This window comes from Manacus candei, unplaced genomic scaffold (assembly GCF_025592945.1).
Source record: "Manacus candei isolate 608988 ecotype Guabito, Panama unplaced genomic scaffold, ASM2559294v1 h1tg000049l, whole genome shotgun sequence".
Taxonomy (NCBI): domain Eukaryota; kingdom Metazoa; phylum Chordata; class Aves; order Passeriformes; family Pipridae; genus Manacus; species Manacus candei.
In genome coordinates, this window is record NW_026138097.1 from 20,487,936 (window position 1) to 20,500,767 (window position 12,832).

A 12,832-nucleotide genomic window follows, 5' to 3' on the forward strand; every position below is an offset into this window, starting at 1 on the left:
TTTTCCCTTAGCTCTACAGGCTATGACCACCACATCCAGCCCTTAGTGAAATGAGTGTTAAATCCACTGAAGAGTATCAGAAATGAAAATACACAAGGGGAAAAAAGAAAATATGCCACACAATTTTCTGAAGCAGCTGAACTCAGAGAAGACAGTCAAGGGGGGTATTAGGTCAGTTTGAAAATAGATAACAGAACAGGCCATTGTTATTATTTTATATTTGAACACTAAACAAAAAAAACCCAATCAATCAAAAATAGCTTTGCCAGAAGTAGAATAAATTCCACTCTGTTCCACTAAGGTGTACATCTTTGGCCTGATTTCATACACAGGAGAGTGAGCAAAGTTTGGCCAGCAGATTTACTGGTATCTACTCACTACCCCTTTCCCATCTGATAGCATGCTCCTTTCTGGGCTGCCTCAGTAATATCAAAAAGCAACAGCTCCTGGTCTGCTGCATCCCAGAACATGGCAGGAGGATCATCCCCTGACCTCTCTCCTAGCAGCAGTGGCACAGCAGCAACCTCAAAAGCAAGGCTGGGAGGCTTATAGGAAACTAAAACACTGAGAAAGTGTTGCTACTAGTTGCACAAAGTAAATGTCAAAAAGGAGAATTCCTCTCTGGGAAGGTATGTCAGGCAAGCCTTGCTCACGTACATCTGAATTTCATTCTCCAAAGTAATGTTAGCTTGACAACGTTCAGCTCCCGGTCTTGCAGATCCCAGCCTGACTGCTAAGTGCAGATCACTCTCTGTCCCTATGGACTTCAGGGACAGTAAAGAGCAACTGAATTCAGAATGAGACAAAAGCCACCATTTTCCAGGATCAAGCCCATCACAGGACACAAGACGCCAGTTTTCCCTCTGACACACGAGGGGATGAGGTACTAACATATCAGCACAACAAACTGGTGCTTGCAATGTTCACGCATAAGCAATGTTTCAGAGGCCACAATAGTAATAATAAAAATAATAAATAATGAAAATAGAAACCTGGGTATGGTTTCTCTTAGATGCAAATTAAGATTTAAATATAAAAATGATAGGCTTCTGCTAATCCTTCTTAGGAAGTCATAAATTGTTAATCAGACCTTAGGCAGTGTTGTTTAATACCAACTTTAATAAAATAGCTGCCTGAAGCAGAAAGACAGTTGGGATCCTGACTCTAAAACTTTGGTAACCTCATCCACTTTTTTGTAGCCTGAGGCTCTTAGACTACCATTGATACCAACTCCTTTGAAATATGCTCATTTTTTAGGTTGCTAAATTATTAAACACCTTATTAGTTAAAAGATTAGATGGAAAAAAGTCATCTGTATGAGGGAGAATGGATTGGAAGAGGAAGGAAAAGTTGAGGGAATATTTACATAAAAGATACAGCTCTGTTGTTGATATACAGATGTAATCCATAATCCATAATTCATTTAAGAAATAAACCCTTCAAATTACATCACAACGCATGACAAATTGCTACTGTTGAGGTATTCTACAATAAATTACATGGAATCCTTCCTGTCAAGAGTAAATTTTGTTTGAGACTAAAGAAGCAATGTCACTACAAGGTTATTTCCCCTGTTGTTCCATAGGATTTGTCTATCACAAACCATATCTCACATTTCCATCATGTACTTTGACTGGGGTAGAAAAAGCTCCCTTGTATGGGGTAACTGCAAAGTCTCCCAAATTAACTGCTTTGAAAATTGCAAGAAAAGGGGAAAGGAAGAAAAAGGATAATGTTTCTTCCTCATTAATCCTTAATACTATTTGTCAGTTAGGTGAGCAGATCTTTAGACTAAAAAAATAAGAAACAGTCATTTCCTGAAGTGTATGTCCACAGAAGCTTGTTAGCATGCTAATTGTTTCATTTAATATGCAATACAGAGCATACTTAACACTTTGAAGTGCTTATTCATGATGTCATGGATATTAGTGTATATTTCTTAATTACACAACAGAACAATCTTTCCCCTTTTCAACCTACTCTTTCTGCTGCTCTGATTGGTTTCTCCAACTAGCCAGAATAATCATTTTGCCGCACAGAAGTAGAAAAGGAAAAAAAGAAAGTAAACAATTTTAAAAGCCATTTTAATTTAATAACAAATTGGGAGCTGTACTTTGTGTTAAATTAGCACTGCAAGCCTCATATCAATTCAAAGCAAGGTTCCCTGTTCACCACCACTTAATTAATCCGTCCTGTTTCCATCTAAATGAAAAGTTTTCTCTCTCTTCCCTATCATCTCTAATATCTCATTTCAGGCAGCACATCAAGTTAATCTTGCTTACATTAGCAACTTATTTCTAATGGCTCAGTTTAGTTATTTACAATAATTCATCCTATCCCAGCTTGCAGCTGAATCCTGCTTGCTCTCTTTGCTTTGTTCAGACAGTTGGAGTCAATGGTAAAACAGCAAATGTAGAGCAAGCCCCATACTGCACTGTCTGAGGACAAAGACCTACTTTCAACACACTTAAGTCTACTGAACTTTTGGCCTTCTAATGTGCCTTGTCTTCCCAGAGGCAACATGGTGCTGAGAGACTTGGTTTAGATATGGACTTGACAGTGGTCAGCTAACTGTTGAACTTTATGATCTTAGCCATCTTTTCCAACCTAAAAAATTCTGTGATTCTAACATGCACAGAGCTGGGAAAAGGATCATTATCTTATTAAACAACAGATGAGCATGAAACAGTTCCATGGAAGATGAGAAATTTTTAAGGGAAGGAGAATATGGAAAGTTGGGTGGTACATGAAAACATGTCCTCATTACCCTTTATAGAACACATCCTGTAAATAAAGCTGGGATAACCATGAGTCCTGCACTACCATCAGTAGTGTACATAAAAAATATCAAATATTCCACCATGTCACCTTTGAAGTAAGTGAAGAATGGGACTTGAAGCACCATCTGGTTGAGTATCTCCTTCTTATGCTGACCTTGCTATTCCTGCTGGAATTCCAACTGGAAACTGCTGCCACTGCCATAATGTCATATTTTCTACCACCACATTAGCAAAACACACTAACTCTGGGACTTAACAAAAGACCTCTGATGTTTCGGATTGCATCAGCCTGGTGCCAGTCAAACACTTACTGAAGCTGCAAATCACTGGTATGCCCTAGTCTATGCATTTGGCCTGCTCAGTTCAGCTTCCAGAAGTAAGTTTTCTGGCTGCTCCTGGCACTGGGATGCCTGCCCATGTTAGGATGCCTGTTGTTAACAGTGAAACCTCCCCCAACAGCACCACGGCTCCAGCAGCTCTGTCTGTAGTGACCCACAGCCTCTGAGAATGTAACAGATACTTGCTCGTGTCAGGGCTAGAAACTAAATCTGCACCTGAGGGGCCTGCATCACATGGAGGCTGGTTTTAATGCCAGTCTGACAAACATAAATATGTATGCAATAAACACAACACACACTTAACATTAAATGACCATTCCAAGAGAACAATACCTGTGGTTCCTAAGGAATCCAAGTATTTACTTTTGCTCATCCAGGATTCAGGATGTTATTGAAACAGGAAACAAGGATGTGCAGCGTATTTTAACCTTCTAGATTTGCAGCAATCAGCTTCTGACCTCACATTTACCATCCTGGTTGAAATTACAACCTGTTGCTAAGGAAAACTCTGTCATACATTTAAGTAACTCTGATATCAAGTAGCTTTGAGATATCTGACAAATCAATTACAGTGGCTTAATGAAGACTTGCTTCAGAAATCCTGCAAAAGAGACCCTACCACATTACGATATGGTATACATTTTATTTAATAGCAATATAAATTATATCATGTAAATTATGTCCTGAGAAAAGTAGGAGCCTGTTTTTGTGTTGTTTTCTTGTGGTCTTTTTTTTCCAAGAGGAAAAGAAGTCCTTCTTAAATCTGTTTCTGATGGAAAATGGTGCTTTGAAAAGCACTGAATTTCAAAGCTGCTTGAGATTAGATGGTCTGCAGAATTGTGCTGATAGCCGTAAATATTAATAATTATGACACACTGGGCCAGCTTTTTTCTTCAGATGCTTATGCCCTGCTTCCTCTTAAGTGTAGATGACCTGAAGACACAGGCACCAGAAGGAAGAATCTGAGGTAAGACTTGGTTTTAGAGATGCAACACACAGTGACACTTGCACAATGGAAGGATGCTCCCACTCTGTTCCAGTAGACTGAGCCAGCAAGTGAAAATCTCAGTCCAGTCCTATGCATCCCTTCTGCAACTGCCCCCAGCCACTGATGGGAGCTGAAGGATAGCAGAGAATCCTTCTCCATGCTGTACAAATGATCTAGGACTATGTCACTGAAGGGGATTCAATGGGAAATTATGATTATTCCTTGCACAGGTTTTTTATCCATCCCCATTTTGCCTAGTCTACTACTCAGGGATACCAAGTATACAAATAGTTGGAGGTCATGTTGTGGTCACCATGGAAATAATTGCAAAGCTGTAAATACTTCATTACAGTATCCTGACATCTTGATCCAGAACAGGACTTAAGTATTGGAACAGCCTTGTGGACTTCAGTGCAGTTTATTGGTATGTTTAAAAGCAAACTGCTCTGGGACCAGGTATGATAAGTCAGAGAGACAGAAGAACATGCTTTGTTTATAGCAGAAATAACTTGGTAATTATCAGCAGTGAGAAGGGAAATACCATAGCAGGGCATTGATATTATTTAGACTTAAATGGAGTTTACATGAAATAGAGAGTTTTATAAAACCGGTTGGCACAGCATGAATTGCTTAAAGGGATGTGGCTGGTGGACTTAAAAGATGCTTCTGCATCTTTTTCCCTTTCAACCCTGACAGATAAATTGAGCACCAATTTCACAAAAGAAATTTGCTCCCCAAAAGAGATTCTAACTATATATTCCTACTCTGTGATCTGTCAAAGCACTCTTTGCACTGTGCAAGTGAGGAAATAGGTTCTCTTGAATTCTTGCAGTGGTTGATCAATTTGCCAGGCCAGCTCCAAAAGCATTAGGAATAGTAGGTGGCACACAGTTCAGAACCTGGTACTACTTCAATCTAAACTGGTCATATAACTTGTAAATTAAATGAGTCTTTTTTTAAAGTGCCTTTTTCTACTTCTCCCTCTATTTTATTTACATTAAGATCAATACCCATGTCAGGGGTACTGGTGTACACCATGTCCTTATTCAAGTTACTTCCCTTTGGCTCACCTTCATATCTATGTGCTAGGAATACTACTCCTTAGATGTTTACAAAGCAGGGGTGCTTTGAAATGAATTCATACAGGCACAGACGCGAACAAGAGATAGTGTGGTGTAACCTCTGGCTGCCCCAAACCACGGGCAGCAGCATGCAGAATAGGCAGCATTTTATAAGACCTTTTTTTGATCCCACTCTCTCCCACAGGCATAAGTAGGTGGAAATGCATGAGGCAGGGAATGGTACAGAAACAGTACAGCCCAATTGGGCCAATGCAGATAGGAAGGTCATCACCACCTTGCTTGGGGACAGCTCAGATTACTTTCTCCCGGGAATAAGATATTCAGTCTTGTCCTAGATGGCTCTGGAGCTACCCAGCCTCCCCTTTCCCCTCCACACAAAAAAAGGCTGAACAAACAGGAAAAAAACAACCAGAAAATCCTTTGGGGAGAGTGTCAAAGCAGCTGCAAGGAGTCCTTGAGAAAAATAATTGGCTTTCTATTGGTTGAAAAAAGAGACACAAATCTGACTTTTTTCCCCCATCTGTTCTTTGATCAGCTCCAACAACTAGAGTGAGCAGGAGAGAGGCACAAGGGTTAACTGAAAGTTATACTTGCTGTAAGATCCTGGTTCAGCATCCCTGATGTGCTATGGCCTCCTCATATGACCTTGTGCAGGTCACTCACCTCCGCTGTGATTTGCTTCCCCCTACTGTAAAACAAAGCCAATTATATAGGCCAGTCTCGCAGTGGGACTGTATGGTAAAGATGTGGAATTGTGGAAAACTTGAACAGCTTTTGAGTGAAGGTCCCATGTTGACATGTTGATCAACTATTCTTTGTCCATTCCTTGAAGCAAGATTCCCAAATGTCCGCAAAGCATCTTACAATGACTGTTTTATTAAGTGGGATTTTTTCTTTTTTTTTTTCTTTTTCTTTTTTTTTTTGTAGGCTACTATAACTACTGCATTTTGGTTTTGTCCATGAAGTTAGTTTTGTCAAATAATGATTGCCAGACTAATGACACCCTAAAGTTAAAAACCACCAGGCACTCAAACAGAATCAATTCAGTAAGGAAACAGATTTCACCTGAATCCTTAGGGTAAAACTAAAAGTAATCGTGCTTTTAATTATTTTTGTTACAGTATTGGATCTAGGGGGGATTAGGGAAGAGGACACATGGACACCTTTCTAAGGGAGAGGGCTTTCCCTTGGGTGGGAGTGTCAGTACAGAGGTTGGCCCCTGTGCTGCTTGGTGTCAGCACCCCAGCTGGGACCCACAGTCATATGGTTCTCCCACCACCCCACAGCCTCTCATGCAGGTCTGGATCACCAGGACCTTCAAGAATGCTAAGTGGAGATACCATCAGAGGCAAGTATTTTCTTTGAGTTTGGTGTTACCTGCACAACAAAGCAGAGCTACATGCTAATGATTGTGTTGATTAAGCAGCCTTTGTGCTCATAGAAACTATTAGCTGCCAATTGAAATGCACCAGACAGGGAGTAGGAGGCTCTGTTTTACACCAGACAGGCACGCACCTGCAGTACCTGGGGAAACTTGACTAGTGTTTAATTTCTGTGCTAATTTTCAATTCCTGCTGACCCTTCTCCTAGGTCCTCCTGCTCTGGCTCTGCGATTAGATGCAGAAGTGGGAATGCTGGAAAGATACACTACCTATTATCTCACAGGCAGCTGTAAACATTACAGCAAGATAATGAAATTAGTTTAGCTGGGAGGAATTACCGTACCCAGATAGTACAGGACTGATCTCATTCATAAAGTCCTCTCTTCTGTGCATTGCAGTGTGTCACTAGGGAAGAGCTGAGGGGTTATGATGGGTATTTATGTTGCAAATCAAATCTAATAGTCACATTCTGGCTAGAATTAAGTACTTTCTGACTATATATAAATATATATGCATATCGTGACAAGACAGGCTAATTAATCCATAAAATATTTGCCCACAATGCCAAAATAAAGCTATTATTGAACAGGCTACTTAACACATAGCAAGGCTGGCACGGTTCCTGAATGAGACCAGATGGAAATGTATATGCACTTTTGTCTATGTGCCTGGTAAAGAGGAGAGTATGGAGAAGGTGTCTTATGGCTGGGTGTGAAGAAAGATAATGCAGTATCACTGTAATCTTGGATGTTTCAGCATGGTCCTCCAAGTGCTCTGGCACCACCACAGTTAAGCTATCACTTCTTTGCTTAAAGCTTCTTTTTGGAGGTCCAACACCATAACTCATGAGGAACACCATGCTAGATGAGCCTCTTCCATCCTGACAGGGCTAACAGGTTCCCCTCAGCAGAAGGAGCTCCTCCTCTCCATCAACATTCTTCCTCACGCTGCTAAAGGGGTCTTTTCTGGTTTGTTTTGAAAGAGAAAAATACTCGGGGAGTGGGCAGCTGCACAAGACTAAATGTACCAACCAATAATATTAACTCACACCACTCTATAAAACAGTCCTGAATTACAGTTATCCTAGTTTCTTCTGGGAATGCTCTTGTTAATAAACAAACAAAAGCATAAAAACAAATACGTACAGTCTCTGTTTGGGCTTTTCAGTGCCAAGTGCACAAATAAAAATAAAAAAAGTGGAAGGCAATGGTGGCAACCAGCCACACCTGGAGTAAGTACAGGAGGTGGTCAAGGGTACAAGGAGGGATAACCCTGCCTGCAATGGGGAGAGGAAGTCGCTGATGGGTGATGAGGATTAGGGCCCACAGCAAGGCCCTGGAGAAGCTTAGGAAACTGAGCCTGGATGGACTCCCAACAGATATCAGCCAGTCATTGGGGAAGAACAAAAAAGCGACTCTTAGGGTGAGATTTACAGCATAGAAAGCCCGGATGTGAAGCACTCCAAGTTTAAAAATGCTTTTATCCAGCACTCTCCCCACCTAGTTTCACTGCTACATCACTCACAGCATAACCCAGAGATGATTACTTTTTCTGCTGATGTTTTGCATTAATTATACATTCTTCAAGGGTGTTTTTAAAACAGACAGGGAGTAATAGTTTGCCCTGTACCTTTTGTTAAGCAATAAAGACAGACAACAGCTGGGTTTCATCATACTAAACATTCCCTCCACATCTCTCTCCCCATCCCAAAGGAAATGAGATATACCCCTCCCCTCACAAAGCACAGTTTTCCCAGACCCCTTGGAAAGGACTGCCATGACTAAGCAAGCATCATAGGCAAACTAGCTGCTACTGGATTTTTATCTCAACTAGAACAAATTTAAACTTAAGAATGCTGCTTTTCCTGCAAGCTGAATCCTGCAGAGAGTGCCACAGAACCCTTCACTTCATGTGCAGGATGAGGATGTGCACTTTAAAGCCCTTTTATGCTGAGAATGTCCTGAATTTGGCCCCACCATGGCAGTCAAGATACTCACAACTAAGTTTGTCAGCCCTGTTTTAAGAGTAGTGAACACAATTAATTATTTATTAAAAAAAAAAAAAAAAAAAAGCAAACCCCAAATGATGCAAATACTTTGAAGAAATCAGAACAGGTATTGGGTACTGCAGCTAACTAGGTCTTCAAGGAGTTAATGAAGAACTCTCTCTAACATCCACCTTCCAAGGCAAAGCCTTCCTGCACACTTATGATAATCAAAAGATACTGAAAACCAATTCTACTTCATTCTGGTATAACTGCGGCAGAGCCACTAGAGGAGTTGCAACCATTATGCAAGATGAGGCACCACCACAGTGGGGCCTGCTGCTTCCAATGGATTCTAACCAGTCTTTTTTATAGATTTCAGCTACCTTTCATTTTAGGAATTAGCCACAATTTCCAAGGAGATCCACAAGCAATTTCCTGCACATCTTGAGCCATAATGCTGCAAGATTGCACTAGAAAGAGACCATAATTTAAAAGTAGTCAACAAAGGGCAGACGACACACTAAAAAGTTCCGTTAAGCAAGAGACAGAGACGACCATTTCATGTAAAAACAGATAAATGTCGATGCTCTCTAGATTTGCTTGACCACTACACAGAGCACACGCATCCACTGGAAAACCCAAAAGTGGTTCCCTCCAAACCCCCAAATACTGCACGATTCTATTAATAAACAGCACATCAGTGTGCTGAAAACTTCTTCAGCCAAAGAAAAAATGATGTAGCAGACCTGAGAGGATAGTGGTCTGCAGGGAGGATCCTGCTCAGAGGAACCTAGTGTGCCCTTGAGTAGAGGGTTGCTCACTGAGAGGAGGATCTCAGCTAGTGACAGCACAGGCACATTTGTAACTTCTATCCAGTTCACATTAGTTTCAAGATCTTCAGCAGAAAGCATGGGAAAAAAATCCTCATTTTTGAATGTGTGCATGTTTAGCTTTGAAGGAAGTCTCTCAACTAAATATTATTGAAACAGCAGATGGCAAAATGCAAACTTTATGAAAGGGAAGGCTGCCTTGAGCGGCAGGTTACCGTTTGCATGGAAGAGCTGTGCAAGGTAAGGAGAGGGAGACAGAGAAGAGTCAGAAGTTGAGATGCGTATTTCTAGCTGAACAACTTGGTTAGAAAATGATGACCATGTCTATAAACGTAATCTTTCATGTGCTGGCATGGAGATATGAAAGAGCTGTGAACTGATATGAAAACTAAAATACCTAGAGGGACTAATAAGTCCCTACGGGGATCCCAGTTCCTTAAATGCCTGCAAGGGATAATTGCAGAGAACTGCAACAGGACTGAATCAATGCCATTTTCCCCGGAAAATAAATTAAAAAAAAGTATTGCTGCCTCCGATTACGTTATTTTGAAAAGACTGGCTACTTTCCTCTTCTCTCCTCCAGCTCAAAAGTCAACTGCAATCCACTAGAAATATGTCCAGAAGATTATGGTGCAGCTGAAAGCCAGAAGCATATGAAATTATATATTTACTGGTGCTCTGTCAGGTAATATCTGAGAGGAGAGGTAAAAGGGATTCAGCCTTACAGTCTTTATTAACATGTTTCGGCTGTTTAAAGGAGCTATCTAATTGTGTCATTGTTGCCAGGTCCTTAAAACTGTATATATCCATGATAAAGGAATATACTTAATCTTGATCACAAGGCTCCAAGCCCGACCTGACTCTCCTGTGACATGCAAACTTATTGCCTTTAAACAGGAATCAGAAAAAAAGAAATAGCGATGCACCATTACCCATAGCATCATATTGCTCAGGAACAGATGTTAATCAATTTTATGGAATGTTTTAAGTAACATGCAAGCACTTTTGCGCAGAACTGTCTGCATAATAGAGATTTCAGCCAAGCAAATACAGGAGATAAGCCTTTATCTTGACTGGGAGAGTTATGACTATTTTGATTAAAACCAAAGGGGTTGCACGTTCAAGCAATTTTATTCCCTTGGAAGTATGTCATTTCCAGGCTGCTATTACATATGGTCCTGTGACAAAAGGGAATGGAAATAACCTTGTTCTTTATTGTAATGTTCTCCTTGTGCAAATGTTCATGCACATAACTCATGAACTACACATGCAGGATGTACATTCCATCCTCACAGATTCCTGAATAGACAAGAACTGCACTCTTTATTTCAGCTGTGCTAGAAGAACAGTACATTTGGAGAAAGGACTGACCTTACACTCTGTAAGTAATCTGTGCTGCACAATCTCTCATGTAGTACCAACAGAACTTTAAAATCCCACATCACCCACAAGTACAAGGAAAAAGGTGCCCCATCATCTCGATTCATATAAAAGTAGTAGTTGTGCCATCATGCTGGGAGTAATTCTGGTCATTAAACTTCTTGGTCCTTGAATGTCATCAGGAGTTATTTAGGTGACCATCCACTTGCACTTAAAAAGTACTGCATTTAACTCTCTGTAAAATATGGATTTTATTGCAGCAGTGACAAGACTCCTTTTCACTGACACTGACCTCTACTGCTATTGCTTATCTCTTGACTCAACCTTTTGCATGAGAATGCACACATGTAGTATGCATACTGGTTTCCCTACGTGTGCATATAAGTAGGCGGTACATACATATGAATATATAAATAGTTTAATCTAGCTGATATACAAAATATGTTACCAGCTCCTTAGAAACATTTACTACATAACCAAATTCAGTGCTTTCTTTCTGCAATTATAAAACTTCTCTTCTGTAAAATGCTTGTACGCCTACTTTCTTACTTCCCACCACCTCCACCACTTCCCAACCCCTTCCTTTATCAAATAAAAGACTTCACATTTGTCAATTCCTGTAACGTCCTCAGATCTGCCCGCTCTGCCCCCTTCCTTTAGCTGAGGGAGCGCCTCATTTCAACTGTGCTCTACATTCAGTTCTGCACTTTGCCTCGGATTCTGCTCATGATCCGAAGGCTTTTGCCCTGTATTCATGTCATAGCAAGTAAGCAGTGTCAAGAAATCGAGATAGACTTTTAAAATTATTATTATTTTCTAGTTATTCATTGTTCTGTTTTTGTTATTACTAATCCTTACAATTGTTCTCTTCCAAGCACACACGACCCTTCTCCCGCTCTCACCACCGCTGCTCGCCCGAAACGTCTTGCTGGCGATAACAATCCCCAGGAAAACGCGGCATCCCTTCGCCTGACTTACAACGCCAGCAAATGTGGTCCCCACACGCCCCTGAGCGCCGGGCACACCGCGGAGCCCCGGGTGGGGGGTGCGGGGGTGTCACCCCAGCGCGGCAGTGGGGGGCAGAGCCCTCCGCAAGACAGCTGCCAACTTTGCAAAATAAGTGTTGTCATCCCCTCCCCCCCCCACTAATTAGCATTCCCAATAAGCACGGCAAAAAGAAAAAAAAAAAAAAAGAAAAAAAAAAAGAAAAAAAAAAAGAAAAAAAAAAAGAAAAAAAAAAGAAAAGAAGGCAACTGGCTGGTGGCAGCTGGAACTTGCCCCTACAGCGGTGCAGAGCATCTACTTACCGGCACACAGGGGCGGCGTGGCCGAGCCTCACCCGGGTCGGCGGTGCGGCTCCCCAGCCCCTTCTTCCACCGCTCAGCCTCCCCGCCTCGCACTAAGTCTCCCGCTCGGCCAGCAGCACTTTTTAACTCCGGCATGCAGGCAGCCCGAGCCGATGGGGCTCTCTATCTGATTGGTTTCCATTCACTGCTCCTGATTAATAAAAAAAAAAAAAAAAAAAAAAAAAAAAAAAAAAAAAAAAAGGAAGAGGGGGAGGAAGAAGGGGGGGGGAGAAAAGCCAAACTCCTCCCCCCTCGCTCGCCTCCCTGGCAGGCGCACACACACACCCGCACACACACGCACCCGCACCCCTGGCGCCGGCGCTGCGGCTGCCGGGGCCGCCGGAGCTGCCGCACTGGGGCCGTGCGGGCGCGGACCAGGCGCGCAGCGGGCGCGGAGCAGGATCCTCTGGGCGGGAAGAGATTTGCAACTGAATGCGGTGGGAGGGCAGAGGGGGAGGGTTGTGTTAGGGAGCCCCCCTCTCCCCCTCGAGAACCGTTCCATGCTTGAAGTGGAGGACAGCCAGCTTCTTCCCAATCGTTTGATAGTGATAGCTAAAGCAGAATAAAACCGGAGGAGGGGGAATAAAGAGGAGGCATGCTCCTGTGTTGTGAACCGTGTGTTTGTGTTGTGCGGCTTCGCATCCTCAGAGCCGGTCTTAAGTCCTTCTCTCGGCACCTGAGATGCCCCGCTGGTCTTTTCCCACACTTCCCAGGAACTT

General features: G+C 42.1%; 1 protein-coding gene across 1 annotated transcript in view; it reads right to left on the minus strand.

Moving 5' to 3' along the window:
- LOC127476455 (cadherin-6) overlaps positions 1–12,254 on the minus strand; it is a 110,332-nt gene extending 98,078 nt beyond the window's left edge. The window contains exon 1 of the mRNA XM_051799394.1: positions 12,075–12,254. The gene's annotated coding sequence lies outside the window, so the exon portion shown is untranslated. The remainder of the gene's footprint in view (positions 1–12,074) is intronic.
- Positions 12,255–12,832: the final 578 nt, after the last annotated feature.